The sequence below is a fragment of the Melospiza melodia genome, chromosome 21 (assembly GCF_035770615.1).
Source record: "Melospiza melodia melodia isolate bMelMel2 chromosome 21, bMelMel2.pri, whole genome shotgun sequence".
NCBI classification, from domain to species: domain Eukaryota; kingdom Metazoa; phylum Chordata; class Aves; order Passeriformes; family Passerellidae; genus Melospiza; species Melospiza melodia.
The window spans coordinates 2496032-2511488 of NC_086214.1; positions in this window are offsets into that span (position 1 = coordinate 2496032).

Here is a 15457-nt window from a genome sequence, read left to right on the forward strand (position 1 = left end):
TGTGGCATTTTTGCACTCGCTTTTGGATGCCTTTCACAGTTCCAGTGTGCCTGGAGGTCTGGGCTTCCTGGTTCAAAAAACCCTTGCCCTAAACTGAACCCTATCCCTAACTCTAGGCAGATAAATCAGCCTAGCTATAGGGATGGTGCCAAGGAAAAAGCTGTGAAAGCAGCCATGTTGTGGCACTTTTGCACTCGCTTTTGGATGCCTTTCACAGTTCCAGTGTGCCTGGAGGTCTGGGCTTCCTGGTTCAAAAAATCCTAGCCCTAAACTGAACCCTAACCCTAACTCTAGGCAGATAAATCAGCCTAGCTATAGGGATGGTGCCAAGGAAAAAGCTGTGAAAGCAGCCATGTTGTGGCACTTTTGCACTCGCTTTTGGATGCCTTTCACAGTTCCAGTGTGCCTGGAGGTCTGGGCTTCCTGATTTTAAAACCTACCACTAGGCCTACCTATCCCGAACCCGACGACGAGAAAGGCAAATCACCCAGGAAGTAGGGATGTCCTCAAGGAAATAGCTGGGGAGGCAGGCATGTTGTGGTACTTTTGTGCACTTCTTGGGTAGTCCTTGGCAGCTGCTGTGTTCTTGGAACTCAGGGCTTTCTGGTTAAAAGAACACTAACCCTAGGCATAACTCAAACCTCAACGCTAGGAAGGAAAATCAGCCTATGGTTGGGGATGGTCTCATGGAAATAGCAGTGGTGGCAGCCAAGTTGTGTCACTTTAGCGTTCCCCTTGGGATGCCTTGAACAGCTGCAGTGTGCCTGGAGCAGAGGGCTTCCTGGTTTTAAAAGTCCTAGGCCTAAGCCTAACAGTAACCCTAGGAAGGTAAATCAGCCGGGTATTAGGGTTCTTCCTAAGGAAAAAGCTGTGAAAGCAGCCATGTTGTGGCACTTCTGCACTCCCTTTGGGATGCCTTTGGCAGCTGCAGTAAGCCTGGAACTCAGGGCTTCCTGGTTCAAAAATCCGAGCCCTAGGTTGAACCCTATCCCTAACCCTAGGCAGATAAATCAGCCTAGGTATAGGGATGGTGCCAAGGAAAAAGCTGTGAAAGCAGCCATGTTGTGGCACTTCTGCGCTCCCTTTGGGATGCCTTTCACAGCTGATGTAAGCCTGGAACTTAGGGCTTCCTTGTTCAAAAAATCCTAACCCTATGCTGAACCCTAACCCTAACCCTAGGTAGATAAATCAGCCTAAGTATAGGGATGGTGCCAAGGAAAAAGCTGTGAAAGCAGCCATGTTGTGGCACTTTTGCACTCGCTTTTGTATGCCTTTCACAGCTCCAGTGTGCCTGGAGGTCTGGGCTTCCTGATTTTAAAAATCCTAGCACAAGGCCTACCTAACCCCAACCCGACAACGAGAAAGGCAAATCACCAAGGAAGTAGGGATGTCCCCATGGAAAAAGCGGGTTAGGCAGGCATGTTGTGGTACTTTTGTGCTCTTCTTGGGTAGTCCTTCGCAGCTGCTTTGTTCTTGGAACTCGGGGCTTTCTGGTTGAAAGGACCCTAACCCTAGGCGTAACTCAAACCTCAACGCCAGGAAGGAAAATCAGCCTATGGTTCGGGATGATCTCATGGAAATAGCAGTGGAGGCAGCCAAGCTGTGTCACTTTTGCGCTCCCCTTGGGATGCCTTTGACAGCTGCAGTGTGCCTGGAGCACAGGGCTTCCCGGTTTTAAAATCCTAGGCCTAAGCCTAACAGTAACCCTAGGAAGATAAATCAGCCGAGTATTAGGGTTCTTCCTAAGGAAAAAGCTGTGAAAGCAGCCATGTTGTGGCACTTCTGTGCTCGTTTGGGATGCCTTTGGCAGCTGCAGTAAGCCTGGAACTCAGGGCTTCCTTGTTAAAAAATCCGAGCCCTAGGCTGAACTCTAACCCTAACCCTAGGCAGATAAATCAGCCTAGGTATAGGGATGGTGCCAAGGAAAAAGCTGTGAAAGCAGCCATGTTGTGGCATTTTTGCACTCCCTTTTGGATGCCTTTCATAGCTCCAGTGTGCCTGGAGGTCTGGGCTTCCTGGTTCAAAAAACCCTTGCCCTAAACTGAACCCTAACCCTAACTCTAGGCAGATAAATCAGCCTAGCTATAGGGATGGTGCCAAGGAAAAAGCTGTGAAAGCAGCCATGTTGTGGCACTTTTCCACTCCCTTTTGGATGCCTTTCATAGCTCCAGTGTGCCTGGAGGTCTGGGCTTCCTGATTTTAAAAATCCTAGCACAAGGCCTACCTAACCCCAACCCGACGACGAGAAAGGCAAATCAGCCAGGAATTAGGGATGTCCCCAAGGAAATAGCTGTGGAGGCAGGCCTGTTGTGGTACTTTTGTGCTCTTCTTGGGTAGTCCTTCGCAGCTGCTGTGTTCTTGGAACTCAGGGCTTTCTGGTTAAAAGAACACTAACCCTAGGCCTAACTCAAACCTCAACGCTAGGAAGGAAAATCAGCCTATGGTTGGGGATGGTCTCATGGAAATAGCAGTGGTGGCAGCCAAGTTGTGTCACTTTAGCGTTCCCCTTGGGATGCCTTGAACAGCTGCAGTGTGCCTGGAGCAGAGGGCTTCCTGGTTTTAAAAGTCCTAGGCCTAAGCCTAACAGTAACCCTAGGAAGGTAAATCAGCCGGGTATTAGGGTTCTTCCTAAGGAAAAAGCTGTGAAAGCAGCCATGTTGTGGCACTTTTGCACTCGCTTTTGGTTGCCTTTCACAGTTCCAGTGTGCCTGGAGGTCTGGGCTTCCTGGTTCAAAAAATCCTAGCCCTAGGCTGAATCCTAACCCTAACTCTAGGCAGATAAATCAGCCAAGCTATAGGGATGGTGCCAAGGAAAAAGCTGTGAAAGCAGCCATGTTGTGGCACTTTCGCACTCGCTTTTGGATGCCTTTCATAGCTCCAGTGTGCCTGGAGGTCTGGGCTTCCTGATTTTAAAAATCCTAGCATTAGGCCTACCTAACCCCAACCGGACGACGAGAAAGGCAAATCAGCCAGGAATTAGGGATGTCCCCAAGGAAATAGCTGTGGAGGCAGGCATGTTGTGGTACTTTTGTGCTCTTCTTGGGTAGTTCTTCGCAGTTGCTGTGTTCTTAGAACTCAGGGCTTTCTGGTTAAAAGAACACTAACCCTAGGCGTACCTCAAACCTCAACGCCAGGAAGGAAAATCAGCCTATGGTTGGGGATGGTCTCATGGAAATAGCAGTGGTGGCAGCCAAGTTGTGTCACTTTTGCACTCCCCTTGGGATGCCTTGAACAGCTGCAGTGTGCCTGGAGCAGAGGGCTTCCCGGTTTTAAAAGTCCTAGGCCTAAGCCTAACAGTAACCCTAGGAAGGTAAATCAGCCTAGGTATAGGGATGGTGCCAAGGAAAAAGCTGTGAAAGCAGCCATGTTGTGGCATTTTTGCACTCGCTTTTGGATGCCTTTCACAGTTCCAGTGTGCCTGGAGGTCTGGGCTTCCTGGTTCAAAAAACCCTTGCCCTAAACTGAACCCTATCCCTAACTCTAGGCAGATAAATCAGCCTAGCTATAGGGATGGTGCCAAGGAAAAAGCTGTGAAAGCAGCCATGTTGTGGCACTTTTGCACTCGCTTTTGGATGCCTTTCACAGTTCCAGTGTGCCTGGAGGTCTGGGCTTCCTGGTTCAAAAAATCCTAGCCCTAAACTGAACCCTAACCCTAACTCTAGGCAGATAAATCAGCCTAGCTATAGGGATGGTGCCAAGGAAAAAGCTGTGAAAGCAGCCATGTTGTGGCACTTTTGCACTCACTTTTGGATGCCTTTCACAGTTCCAGTGTGCCTGGAGGTCTGGGCTTCCTGATTTTAAAACCTACCACTAGGCCTACCTATCCCGAACCCGACGACGAGAAAGGCAAATCAGCCAGGAAGTAGGGATGTCCTCAAGGAAATAGCTGGGGAGGCAGGCATGTTGTGGTACTTTTGTGCACTTCTTGGGTAGTCCTTGGCAGCTGCTGTGTTCTTGGAACTCAGGGCTTTCTGGTTAAAAGAACACTAACCCTAGGCATAACTCAAACCTCAACGCTAGGAAGGAAAATCAGCCTATGGTTGGGGATGGTGTCATGGAAATAGCAGTGGTGGCAGCCAAGTTGTGTCACTTTAGCGTTCCCCTTGGGATGCCTTGAACAGCTGCAGTGTGCCTGGAGCAGAGGGCTTCCTGGTTTTAAAAGTCCTAGGCCTAAGCCTAACAGTAACCCTAGGAAGGTAAATCAGTCGGGTATTAGGGTTCTTCCTAAGGAACAAGCTGTGAAAGCAGCCATGTTGTGGCACTTCTGCGCTCCCTTTGGGATGCCTTTGGCAGCTGCAGTAAGCCTGGAACTCAGGGCTTCCTGGTTCAAAAATCCGAGCCCTAGGTTGAACCCTATCCCTAACCCTAGGCAGATAAATCAGCCTAGGTATAGGGATGGTGCCAAGGAAAAGGCTGTGAAAGCAGCCATGTTGTGGCACTTCTGCGCTCCCTTTCGGATGCCTTTCACAGCTGAAGTAAGCCTGGAACTTAGGGCTTCCTTGTTCAAAAAATCCTAGCCCTATGCTGAACCCTAACCCTAACCCTAGGTAGATAAATCAGCCTAAGTATAGGGATGGTGCCAAGGAAAAAGCTGTGAAAGCAGCCATGTTGTGGCACTTTTGCACTCGCTTTTGTATGCCTTTCACAGCTCCAGTGTGCCTGGAGGTCTGGGCTTCCTGATTTTAAAAATCCTAGCACAAGGCCTACCTAACCCCAACCCGACAACGAGAAAGGCAAATCACCAAGGAAGTAGGGATGTCCCCATGGAAAAAGCGGGTTAGGCAGGCATGTTGTGGTACTTTTGTGCTCTTCTTGGGTAGTCCTTCGCAGCTGCTTTGTTCTTGGAACTCGGGGCTTTCTGGTTGAAAGGACCCTAACCCTAGGCGTAACTCAAACCTCAACGCCAGGAAGGAAAATCAGCCTATGGTTCGGGATGATCTCATGGAAATAGCAGTGGAGGCAGCCAAGCTGTGTCACTTTTGCGCTCCCCTTGGGATGCCTTTGACAGCTGCAGTGTGCCTGGAGCACAGGGCTTCCCGGTTTTAAAAGTCCTAGGCCTAAGCCTAACAGTAACCCTAGGAAGATAAATCAGCCGAGTATTAGGGTTCTTCCTAAGGAAAAAGCTGTGAAAGCAGCCATGTTGTGGCACTTCTGTGCTCGTTTGGGATGCCTTTGGCAGCTGCAGTAAGCCTGGAACTCAGGGCTTCCTTGTTAAAAAATCCGAGCCCTAGGCTGAACTCTAACCCTAACCCTAGGCAGATAAATCAGCCTAGGTATAGGGATGGTGCCAAGGAAAAAGCTGTGAAAGCAGCCATGTTGTGGCATTTTTGCACTCGCTTTTGGATGCCTTTCACAGTTCCAGTGTGCCTGGAGGTCTGGGCTTCCTGGTTCAAAAAACCCTTGCCCTAAACTGAACCCTAACCCTAACTCTAGGCAGATAAATCAGCCTAGCTATAGGGATGGTGCCAAGGAAAAAGCTGTGAAAGCAGCCATGTTGTGGCACTTTTCCACTCCCTTTTGGATGCCTTTCATAGCTCCAGTGTGCCTGGAGGTCTGGGCTTCCTGATTTTAAAAATCCTAGCACAAGGCCTACCTAACCCCAACCCGACGACGAGAAAGGCAAATCAGCCAGGAATTAGGGATGTCCCCAAGGAAATAGCTGTGGAGGCAGGCCTGTTGTGGTACTTTTGTGCTCTTCTTGGGTAGTCCTTCGCAGCTGCTGTGTTCTTGGAACTCAGGGCGTTCTGGTTAAAAGAACACTAACCCTAGGCCTAACTCAAACCTCAACGCTAGGAAGGAAAATCAGCCTATGGTTGGGGATGGTCTCATGGAAATAGCAGTGGTGGCAGCCAAGTTGTGTCACTTTAGCGTTCCCCTTGGGATGCCTTGAACAGCTGCAGTGTGCCTGGAGCAGAGGGCTTCCTGGTTTTAAAAGTCCTAGGCCTAAGCCTAACAGTAACCCTAGGAAGGTAAATCAGCCGGGTATTAGGGTTCTTCCTAAGGAAAAAGCTGTGAAAGCAGCCATGTTGTGGCACTTTTGCACTCGCTTTTGGTTGCCTTTCACAGTTCCAGTGTGCCTGGAGGTCTGGGCTTCCTGGTTCAAAAAATCCTAGCCCTAGGCTGAATCCTAACCCTAACTCTAGGCAGATAAATCAGCCAAGCTATAGGGATGGTGCCAAGGAAAAAGCTGTGAAAGCAGCCATGTTGTGGCACTTTCGCACTCGCTTTTGGATGCCTTTCATAGCTCCAGTGTGCCTGGAGGTCTGGGCTTCCTGATTTTAAAAATCCTAGCATTAGGCCTACCTAACCCCAACCCGACGACGAGAAAGGCAAATCAGCCAGGAATTAGGGATGTCCCCAAGGAAATAGCTGTGGAGGCAGGCATGTTGTGGTACTTTTTTGCTCTTCTTGGGTAGTTCTTCGCAGTTGCTGTGTTCTTAGAACTCAGGGCTTTCTGGTTAAAAGAACACTAACCCTAGGCGTACCTCAAACCTCAACGCCAGGAAGGAAAATCAGCCTATGGTTGGGGATGGTCTCATGGAAATAGCAGTGGTGGCAGCCAAGTTGTGTCACTTTTGCACTCCCCTTGGGATGCCTTGAACAGCTGCAGTGTGCCTGGAGCAGAGGGCTTCCCGGTTTTAAAAGTCCTAGGCCTAAGCCTAACAGTAACCCTAGGAAGGTAAATCAGCCTAGGTATAGGGATGGTGCCAAGGAAAAAGCTGTGAAAGCAGCCATGTTGTGGCATTTTTGCACTCGCTTTTGGATGCCTTTCACAGTTCCAGTGTGCCTGGAGGTCTGGGCTTCCTGGTTCAAAAAACCCTTGCCCTAAACTGAACCCTATCCCTAACTCTAGGCAGATAAATCAGCCTAGCTATAGGGATGGTGCCAAGGAAAAAGCTGTGAAAGCAGCCATGTTGTGGCACTTTTGTACTCGCTTTTGGATGCCTTTCACAGTTCCAGTGTGCCTGGAGGTCTGGGCTTCCTGGTTCAAAAAATCCTAGCCCTAAACTGAACCCTAACCCTAACTCTAGGCAGATAAATCAGCCTAGCTATAGGGATGGTGCCAAGGAAAAAGCTGTGAAAGCAGCCATGTTGTGGCACTTTTGCACTCACTTTTGCATGCCTTTCACAGTTCCAGTGTGCCTGGAGGTCTGGGCTTCCTGATTTTAAAACCTACCACTAGGCCTACCTATCCCGAACCCGACGACGAGAAAGGCAAATCACCCAGGAAGTAGGGATGTCCTCAAGGAAATAGCTGGGGAGGCAGGCATGTTGTGGTACTTTTGTGCACTTCTTGGGTAGTCCTTGGCAGCTGCTGTGTTCTTGGAACTCAGGGCTTTCTGGTTAAAAGAACACTAACCCTAGGCATAACTCAAACCTCAACGCTAGGAAGGAAAATCAGCCTATGGTTGGGGATGGTGTCATGGAAATAGCAGTGGTGGCAGCCAAGTTGTGTCACTTTAGCGTTCCCCTTGGGATGCCTTGAACAGCTGCAGTGTGCCTGGAGCAGAGGGCTTCCTGGTTTTAAAAGTCCTAGGCCTAAGCCTAACAGTAACCCTAGGAAGGTAAATCAGTCGGGTATTAGGGTTCTTCCTAAGGAAAAAGCTGTGAAAGCAGCCATGTTGTGGCACTTCTGCGCTCCCTTTGGGATGCCTTTGGCAGCTGCAGTAAGCCTGGAACTCAGGGCTTCCTGGTTCAAAAATCCGAGCCCTAGGCTGAACCCTATCCCTAACCCTAGGCAGATAAATCAGCCTAGGTATAGGGATGGTGCCAAGGAAAAGGCTGTGAAAGCAGCCATGTTGTGGCACTTCTGCGCTCCCTTTGGGATGCCTTTCACAGCTGAAGTAAGCCTGGAACTTAGGGCTTCCTTGTTCAAAAAATCCTAGCCCTATGCTGAACCCTAACCCTAACCCTAGGTAGATAAATCAGCCTAAGTATAGGGATGGTGCCAAGGAAAAAGCTGTGAAAGCAGCCATGTTGTGGCACTTTTGCACTCGCTTTTGTATGCCTTTCACAGCTCCAGTGTGCCTGGAGGTCTGGGCTTCCTGATTTTAAAAATCCTAGCACAAGGCCTACCTAACCCCAACCCGACAACGAGAAAGGCAAATCACCAAGGAAGTAGGGATGTCCCCATGGAAAAAGCGGGTTAGGCAGGCATGTTGTGGTACTTTTGTGCTCTTCTTGGGTAGTCCTTCGCAGCTGCTTTGTTCTTGGAACTCGGGGCTTTCTGGTTGAAAGAACCCTAACCCTAGGCGTAACTCAAACCTCAACGCCAGGAAGGAAAATCAGCCTATGGTTCGGGATGATCTCATGGAAATAGCAGTGGAGGCAGCCAAGCTGTGTCACTTTTGCGCTCCCCTTGGGATGCCTTTGACAGCTGCAGTGTGCCTGGAGCACAGGGCTTCCCGGTTTTAAAAGTCCTAGGCCTAAGCCTAACAGTAACCCTAGGAAGATAAATCAGCCGAGTATTAGGGTTCTTCCTAAGGAAAAAGCTGTGAAAGCAGCCATGTTGTGGCACTTCTGTGCTCGTTTGGGATGCCTTTGGCAGCTGCAGTAAGCCTGGAACTCAGGGCTTCCTTGTTAAAAAATCCGAGCCCTAGGCTGAACTCTAACCCTAACCCTAGGCAGATAAATCAGCCTAGGTATAGGGATGGTGCCAAGGAAAAAGCTGTGAAAGCAGCCATGTTGTGGCACTTTTGCACTCCCTTTTGGATGCCTTTCACAGTTCCAGTGTGCCTGGAGGTCTGGGCTTCCTGGTTCAAAAAATCCTTGCCCTAAACTGAACCCTAACCTTAACTCTAGGCAGATAAATCAGCCTAGCTATAGGGATGGTGCCAAGGAAAAAGCTGTGAAAGCAGCCATGTTGTGGCACTTTTGCACTCCCTTTTGGATGCCCTTCATAGCTCCAGTGTGCCTGGAGGTCTGGGCTTCCTGATTTTAAAAATCCTAGCACAAGGCCTACCTAACCCCAACCCGACGACGAGAAAGGCAAATCAGCCAGGAATTAGGGATGTCCCCAAGGAAATAGCTGTGGAGGCAGGCCTGTTGTGGTACTTTTGTGCTCTTCTTGGGTAGTCCTTCGCAGCTGCTGTGTTCTTGGAACTCAGGGCTTTCTGGTTGAAAGAACACTAACCCTAGGCCTAACTCAAACCTCAACGCTAGGAAGGAAAATCAGCCTATGGTTCGGGATGGTCTCATGGAAATAGCAGTGGTGGCAGCCAAGTTGTGTCACTTTAGCGTTCCCCTTGGGATGCCATGAACAGCTGCAGTGTGCCTGGAGCAGAGGGCTTCCTGGTTTTAAAAGTCCTAGGCCTAAGCCTAACAGTAACCCTAGGAAGGTAAATCAGCCGGGTATTAGGGTTCTTCCTAAGGAAAAAGCTGTGAAAGCAGCCATGTTGTGGCACTTTTGCACTCGCTTTTGGTTGCCTTTCACAGTTCCAGTGTGCCTGGACGTCTGGGCTTCCTGGTTCAAAAAATCCTAGCCCTAGGCTGAATCCTAACCCTAGCTCTAGGCAGATAAATCAGCCAAGCTATAGGGATGGTGCCAAGGAAAAAGCTGTGAAAGCAGCCATGTTGTGGCACTTTCGCACTCGCTTTTGGATGCCTTTCATAGCTCCAGTGTGCCTGGAGGTCTGGGCTTCCTGATTTTAAAAATCCTAGCATTAGGCCTACCAAACCCCAACCCGACGACGAGAAAGGCAAATCAGCCAGGATTTAGAGATGTCCCCAAGGAAATAGCTGTGGAGGCAGGCATGTTGTGGTACTTTTGTGCACTTCTTGGGTAGTTCTTCGCAGTTGCTGTGTTCTTAGAACTCAGGGCTTTCTGGTTAAAAGAACACTAACCCTAGGCGTAACTCAAACCTCAACGCTAGGAAGGAAAATCAGCCTATGGTTGGGGATGGTCTCATGGAAATAGCAGTGGTGGCAGCCAAGTTGTGTCACTTTTGCACTCCCCTTGGGATGCCTTGAACAGTTGCAGTGTGCCTGGAGCAGAGGGCTTCCTGGTTTTAAAAGTCCTAGGCCTAAGCCTAACAGTAACCCTAGGAAGGTAAATCAGCCTAGGTATAGGGATGGTGCCAAGGAAAAAGCTGTGAAAGCAGCCATGTTGTGGCACTTTTGCACTCGCTTTTGGATGCCTTTCACAGTTCCAGTGTGCCTGGAGGTCTGGGCTTCCTGGTTCAAAAAACCCTTGCCCTAAACTGAACCCTAACCCTAACTCTAGGCAGATAAATCAGCCTAGCTATAGGGATGGTGCCAAGGAAAAAGCTGTGAAAGCAGCCATGTTGTGGCACTTTTCCACTCCCTTTTGGATGCCTTTCATACCTCCAGTGTGCCTGAAGGTCTGGGCTTCCTGATTTTAAAAACTACCACTAGGCCTACATATTCCGAACCCGACGACGAGAAAGGCAAATCACCCAGGAAGTAGGGATGTCCTCAAGGAAATAGCTGGGGAGGCAGGCATGTTGTGGTACTTATGGGCACTTCTTGGGTAGTCCTTGGCAGCTGCTGTGTTCTTGGAACTCAGGGCTTTCTGGTTAAAAGAACACTAACCCTAGGCATAACTCAAAACTCAACGCTAGGAAGGAAAATCAGCCTATGGTTGGGGATGGTGTCATGGAAATAGCAGTGGTGGCAGCCAAGTTGTGTCACTTTAGCATTCCCCTTGGGATGCCTTGAACAGCTGCAGTCTGCCTGGAGCAGAGGGCTTCCTGGTTTTAAAAGTCCTAGGCCTAAGCCTAACAGTAACCCTAGGAAGGTAAATCAGCCGGGTATTAGGGTTCTTCCTAAGGAAAAAGCTGTGAAAGCAGCCATGTTGTGGCACTTCTGCGCTCCCTTTGGGATGCCTTTGGCAGCTGCATTAAGCCTGGAACTCAGGGCTTCCTGGTTCAAAAATCCGAGCCCTAGGATGAACCCTATCCCTAACCCTAGGTAGATAAATCAGCCTAGGTATAGGGATGGTGCCAAGGAAAAAGCTGTGAAAGCAGCCATGTTGTGGCACTTCTGCACTCCCTTTGGGATGCCTTTCACCGCTGAAGTAAGCCTGGAACTCAGGGCTTCCTTGTTCAAAAATCCTAACCCTGTGCTGAACCCTAACCCTAACCCTAGGTAGATAAATCAGCCTAAGTATAGGGATGGTGCCAAGGAAAAAGCTGTGAAAGTAGCCATGTTGTGGCACTTTTGCACTCCCTTTTGGATGCCTTTCACAGCTCCAGTGTGCCTGGAGGTCTGGGCTTCCTGATTTTAAAAATCCTAGCACTAGGCCTACCTAACCCCAACCCGACGACGAGAAAGGCAAATCAGCCAGGAATTAGGGATGTCCCCAAGGAAATAGCTGCGGAGGCAGGCTTGTTGTGGTACTTTTGTGCTCTTCTTGGGTAGTCCTTCGCAGCTGCTGTGTTCTTGGAAGTCAGGGCTTTCTGGTTAAAAGGACCCTAACCCCAGGCCTAACTCAAACCTCAACGCTAGGAAGGAAAATCAGCCTATGGTTGGGGATGGTCTCATAGAAATAGCAGTGAAGGCAGCCAAGTTGTGTCACTTTTGCGCGCCCCTTGGGATGCCTTTGACAGCTGCAGTGTGCCTGGAGCACAGGGCTTCCCGGTTTTAAAAGTCCTAGGCCTAAACCTAACAGTAACCTTAGGAAGGTAAATCAGCCGAGTATTAGGGTTCTCCTTAAGGAAAAAGCTGTGAAAGCAGCCATGTTGTGGCACTTCTGCGCTCCCTTTGGGATGCCTTTGGCAGCTGCAGTAAGCCTGGAACTCAGGGCTTCCTGGTTCAAAAAATCCTAGCCCTAGACTGAATCCTAACCCTAACCCTAGGCAGATAAATCAGCCTAGGTTTAAGGATGGTTCCAAGGAAAAAGCTGTGAAAGCAGCCATGTTGTGGCACTTTTGCACTCCCTTTTGGATGCCTTTCACAGCTCCAGTGTGCCTGGAGGTCTGGCCATCCTGATTTTAAAAATCCTAGCACTAGGCCTACCTAACCCCAACCCGACAACGAGAAAGGCAAGTCAACCAGGAAGTAGGGATGTCCCCATGGAAAAAGCGGATTAGGCAGGCATGTTGTGGTACTTTTGTGCTCTTCTTGGGTAGTCCTTGGCAGCTGCTGTGTTCTTGGAACTCAGGGCTTTCTGGTTGAAAGGACCCTAACCCTAGGCCCAACTCAAACCTCAACGCCAGGAAGGAAAATCAGCCTATGGTTCGGGATGGTCTCATGGAAATAGCAGTGGAGGCAGCCAAGTTGTGTCACTTTTGCGCTCCCCTTGGGGTGCCTTTGACAGCTGCAGTGTGCCTGGAGCACAGGGCTTCCTGGTTTTAAAAGTCCTAGGCCTAAGCCTAACAGTAACCCTAGGAAGGTAAATCAGCCGGATATTAGGGTTCTTCCTAAGGAAAAAGCTGTGAAAGCAGCCATGTTGTGGCACTTCTGCGCTCCCTTTGGGATGCCTTTGGCAGCTGCAGTAAGCCTGGAACTCAGGGCTTCCTGGTTCAAAAAATCGGAAACCTAGGCTGAACCCTATCCCTAACCCTAGGCAAATAAATCAGCCTAGGTATAGGGATGGTACCAAGGAAAAAGCTGTGAAAGCAGCCATGTTGTGGCACTTCTGCGCTCCCTTTGGGATGCCTTTGGCAGCTGCAGTAAGCCTGGAACTCAGGGCTTCCTGGTTCAAAAATCCGAGCCCTAGGCTGAACCCTATCCCTAACCCTAGGCAAATAAATCAGCCTAGGTATAGGGATGGTACCAAGGAAAAAGCTGTGAAAGCAGCCATGTTGTGGCACTTCTGCTCTCCCTTTGGGATGCCTTTCACAGCTGAAGTAAGCCTGGAACTCAGGGCTTGCTTGTTCAAAAAATCCTAGCCCTAGGCTGAACCCTAACCCTTACTCTAGGTAGATAAATCAGCCAAAGTGTAGGGATGGTGCCCAGGAAGAAGCTGTGAAAGCAGCCATGTTGTGGCACTTCTGCGCTCCCTTTGGGATGCCTTTCACAGCTGAAGTAAGCCTGGAGCACAGGGCTTTCTTGTTCAAAAAATCCTAGCCCTGGGCTGAACCCTAACCCTAACCCGAGGCAGATAAATCAGCCTAGGTATAGGGATGGTGCCAAGGAAAAAGCTGTGAAAGCAGCCATGTTGTGGCACTTTTGCACTCCCTATTGGATGCCTTTCACAGCTCCAGTGTGCCTGGAGGTCTGGGCTTCCTGATTATAAAAATCCTAGCACTAGGCCTACCTAACCCCAACCCGACGACGAGAAAGGCGAGTCACCCAGGAAGTAGGGATGTCCCCATGGAAAAAGCGGGTTAGGCAGGCATGTTGTGGTGCTTTTGTGCTCTTCTTGGGTAGTCCTTTGCAGCTGCTGTGTTCTTGGAATTTAGGGCTTTCTGGTTAAAAGAACCCACACTGTAGGCCTAACTCAAACCTCAATGCTAGGAAGGAAAATAAGCCTATGGTTCGGGATGGTCTCATGGAAATAGCAGTGGAGGCAGCCAAGTTGTTTCACTTTTGCGCTCCCCTTGGGATGCCTTTGACAGCTGCAGTGTGCCTGGAGCACAGGGCTTCCTGGTTTTAAAAGTCCTAGGCCTAAGCCTAACTGTAACCCTAGGAAGGTAAATCAGCCGGATATTAGGGTTCTTCCTAAGGAAAAAGCTGTGAAAGCAGCCATGTTGTGGCACTTCTGCGCTCCCTTTGGGATGCCTTTCACAGCTGAAGTAAGCCTGGAACTCAGGGCTTCCTGGTTCAAAAAATCCTAGCCCTAGGCTGAACCCTAAACCAAACCCTAGGCAGATAAATCAGCCTAGGTATAGGGATGGTGCCAAGGAAAAAGCTGTGAAAGCAGCCATGTTGTGGCGCTTTTGCACTCCCTTTTGGATGCCTTTGGCAGCTGCAGTAAGCCTGTAACTCAGGGCTTCCTGGTTAAAAAAAGCCTTGCCCCAGGCTGCAGCCTAACCCTAACCCTAGGCAGATAATTCAGCCTAGGTATAGGGATGGTGCCAAGGAAAAAGCTGTGAAAGCAGCCATGTTGTGGCACTTTTGCACTACCTTTTGGATGCCTTTCCCAGCTCCAGTGGGCCTGGAGGTCTGGGCTTCCTGATTTTAAAAATCCTAGCACTAGGCCTACCTAACCCCAACCCGACGACCAGAAAGGCAAATCAGCCAGGAATTAGGGATGTCCCCAAGGAAATAGCTGCGGAGGCAGGCTTGTTGTGGTACTTTTGTGCTCTTCTTGGGTAGTCCTTCGCAGCTGCTGTGTTCTTGGAATTTAGGGCTTTCTGGTTGAAAGGACCCTAACCCTAGGCCTAACTCAAACCTCAACGCTAGGAAGGAAAATCAGCCTATGGTTGGGGATGGTCTCATAGAAATAGCAGTGAAGGCAGCCAAGTTGTGTCACTTTTGCGCGCCCCTTGGGATGCCTTTGACAGCTGCAGTGTGCGTGGAGCACAGGGCTTCCCGGTTTTAAAAGTCCTAGGCCTTAGCCTAACAGTAACCTTAGGAAGGTAAATCAGCCGAGGATTAGGGTTCTCCTTAAGGAAAAAGCTGTGAAAGCAGCCATGTTGTGGCACTTCTGCGCTCCCTTTGGGATGCCTTTGGCAGCTGCAGTAAGCCTGGAACTCAGGGCTTCCTGGTTCAAAAAATCCTAGCCCTAGGCTGAATCCTAACCCTAACCCTAGGCAGATAAATCAGCCTAGGTTTAAGGATGGTGCCAAGGAAAAAGCTGTGAAAGCAGCCATGTTGTGGCACTTTTGCACTCCCTTTTGGATGCCTTTCACATCTCCAGTGTGCCTGGAGGTCTGGCCATCCTGATTTTAAAAATCCTAGCACTAGGCCTACCTAACCCCAACCCGACAACGAGAAAGGCAAGTCACCCAGGAAGTAGGGATGTCCCCATGGAAAAAGCGGGTTAGGCAGGCATGTTGTGGTACTTTTGTGCTCTTCTTGGGTAGTCCTTGGCAGCTGCTGTGTTCTTGGAACTCATGGCTTTCTGGTTGAAAGAACCCTAACCCTAGGCGTAACTCAAACCTCAACGCCAGGAAGGAAAGTACTTCCCTAGGCAAATAAATCAGCCTAGGTATAGGGATGGTACCAAGGAAAAAGCTGTGAAAGCAGCCATGTTGTGGCACTTCTGCGCTCCCTTCGGGATGCCTTTAACAGCTAAAGTAAGCCTGGAACTCAGGGCTTCCTGGTTCAAAAAATCCGAGCCCTAAGCTGAACCCTAACCCTAACCTTAGGTTGATAAATCAGCCTAAGTATAGGGATGGTGCCAAGGAAGAAGCTGTGAAAGCAGCCATGTTGTGGCACTTCTGCGCTCCCTTTGGGATGCCTTTCACAGCTGAAGTAAGCCTGGAACTCAGGGCTTCCTGGTTTTCAAAGTCCTAGGCCTAAGCCTAACAGTAACCCTAGGAAGGTAAATCAGCCGGGTGTTAGGGTTCTTCCTAAGGAAAAAGCTGTGAAAGCAGCCATGTTGTGGCAC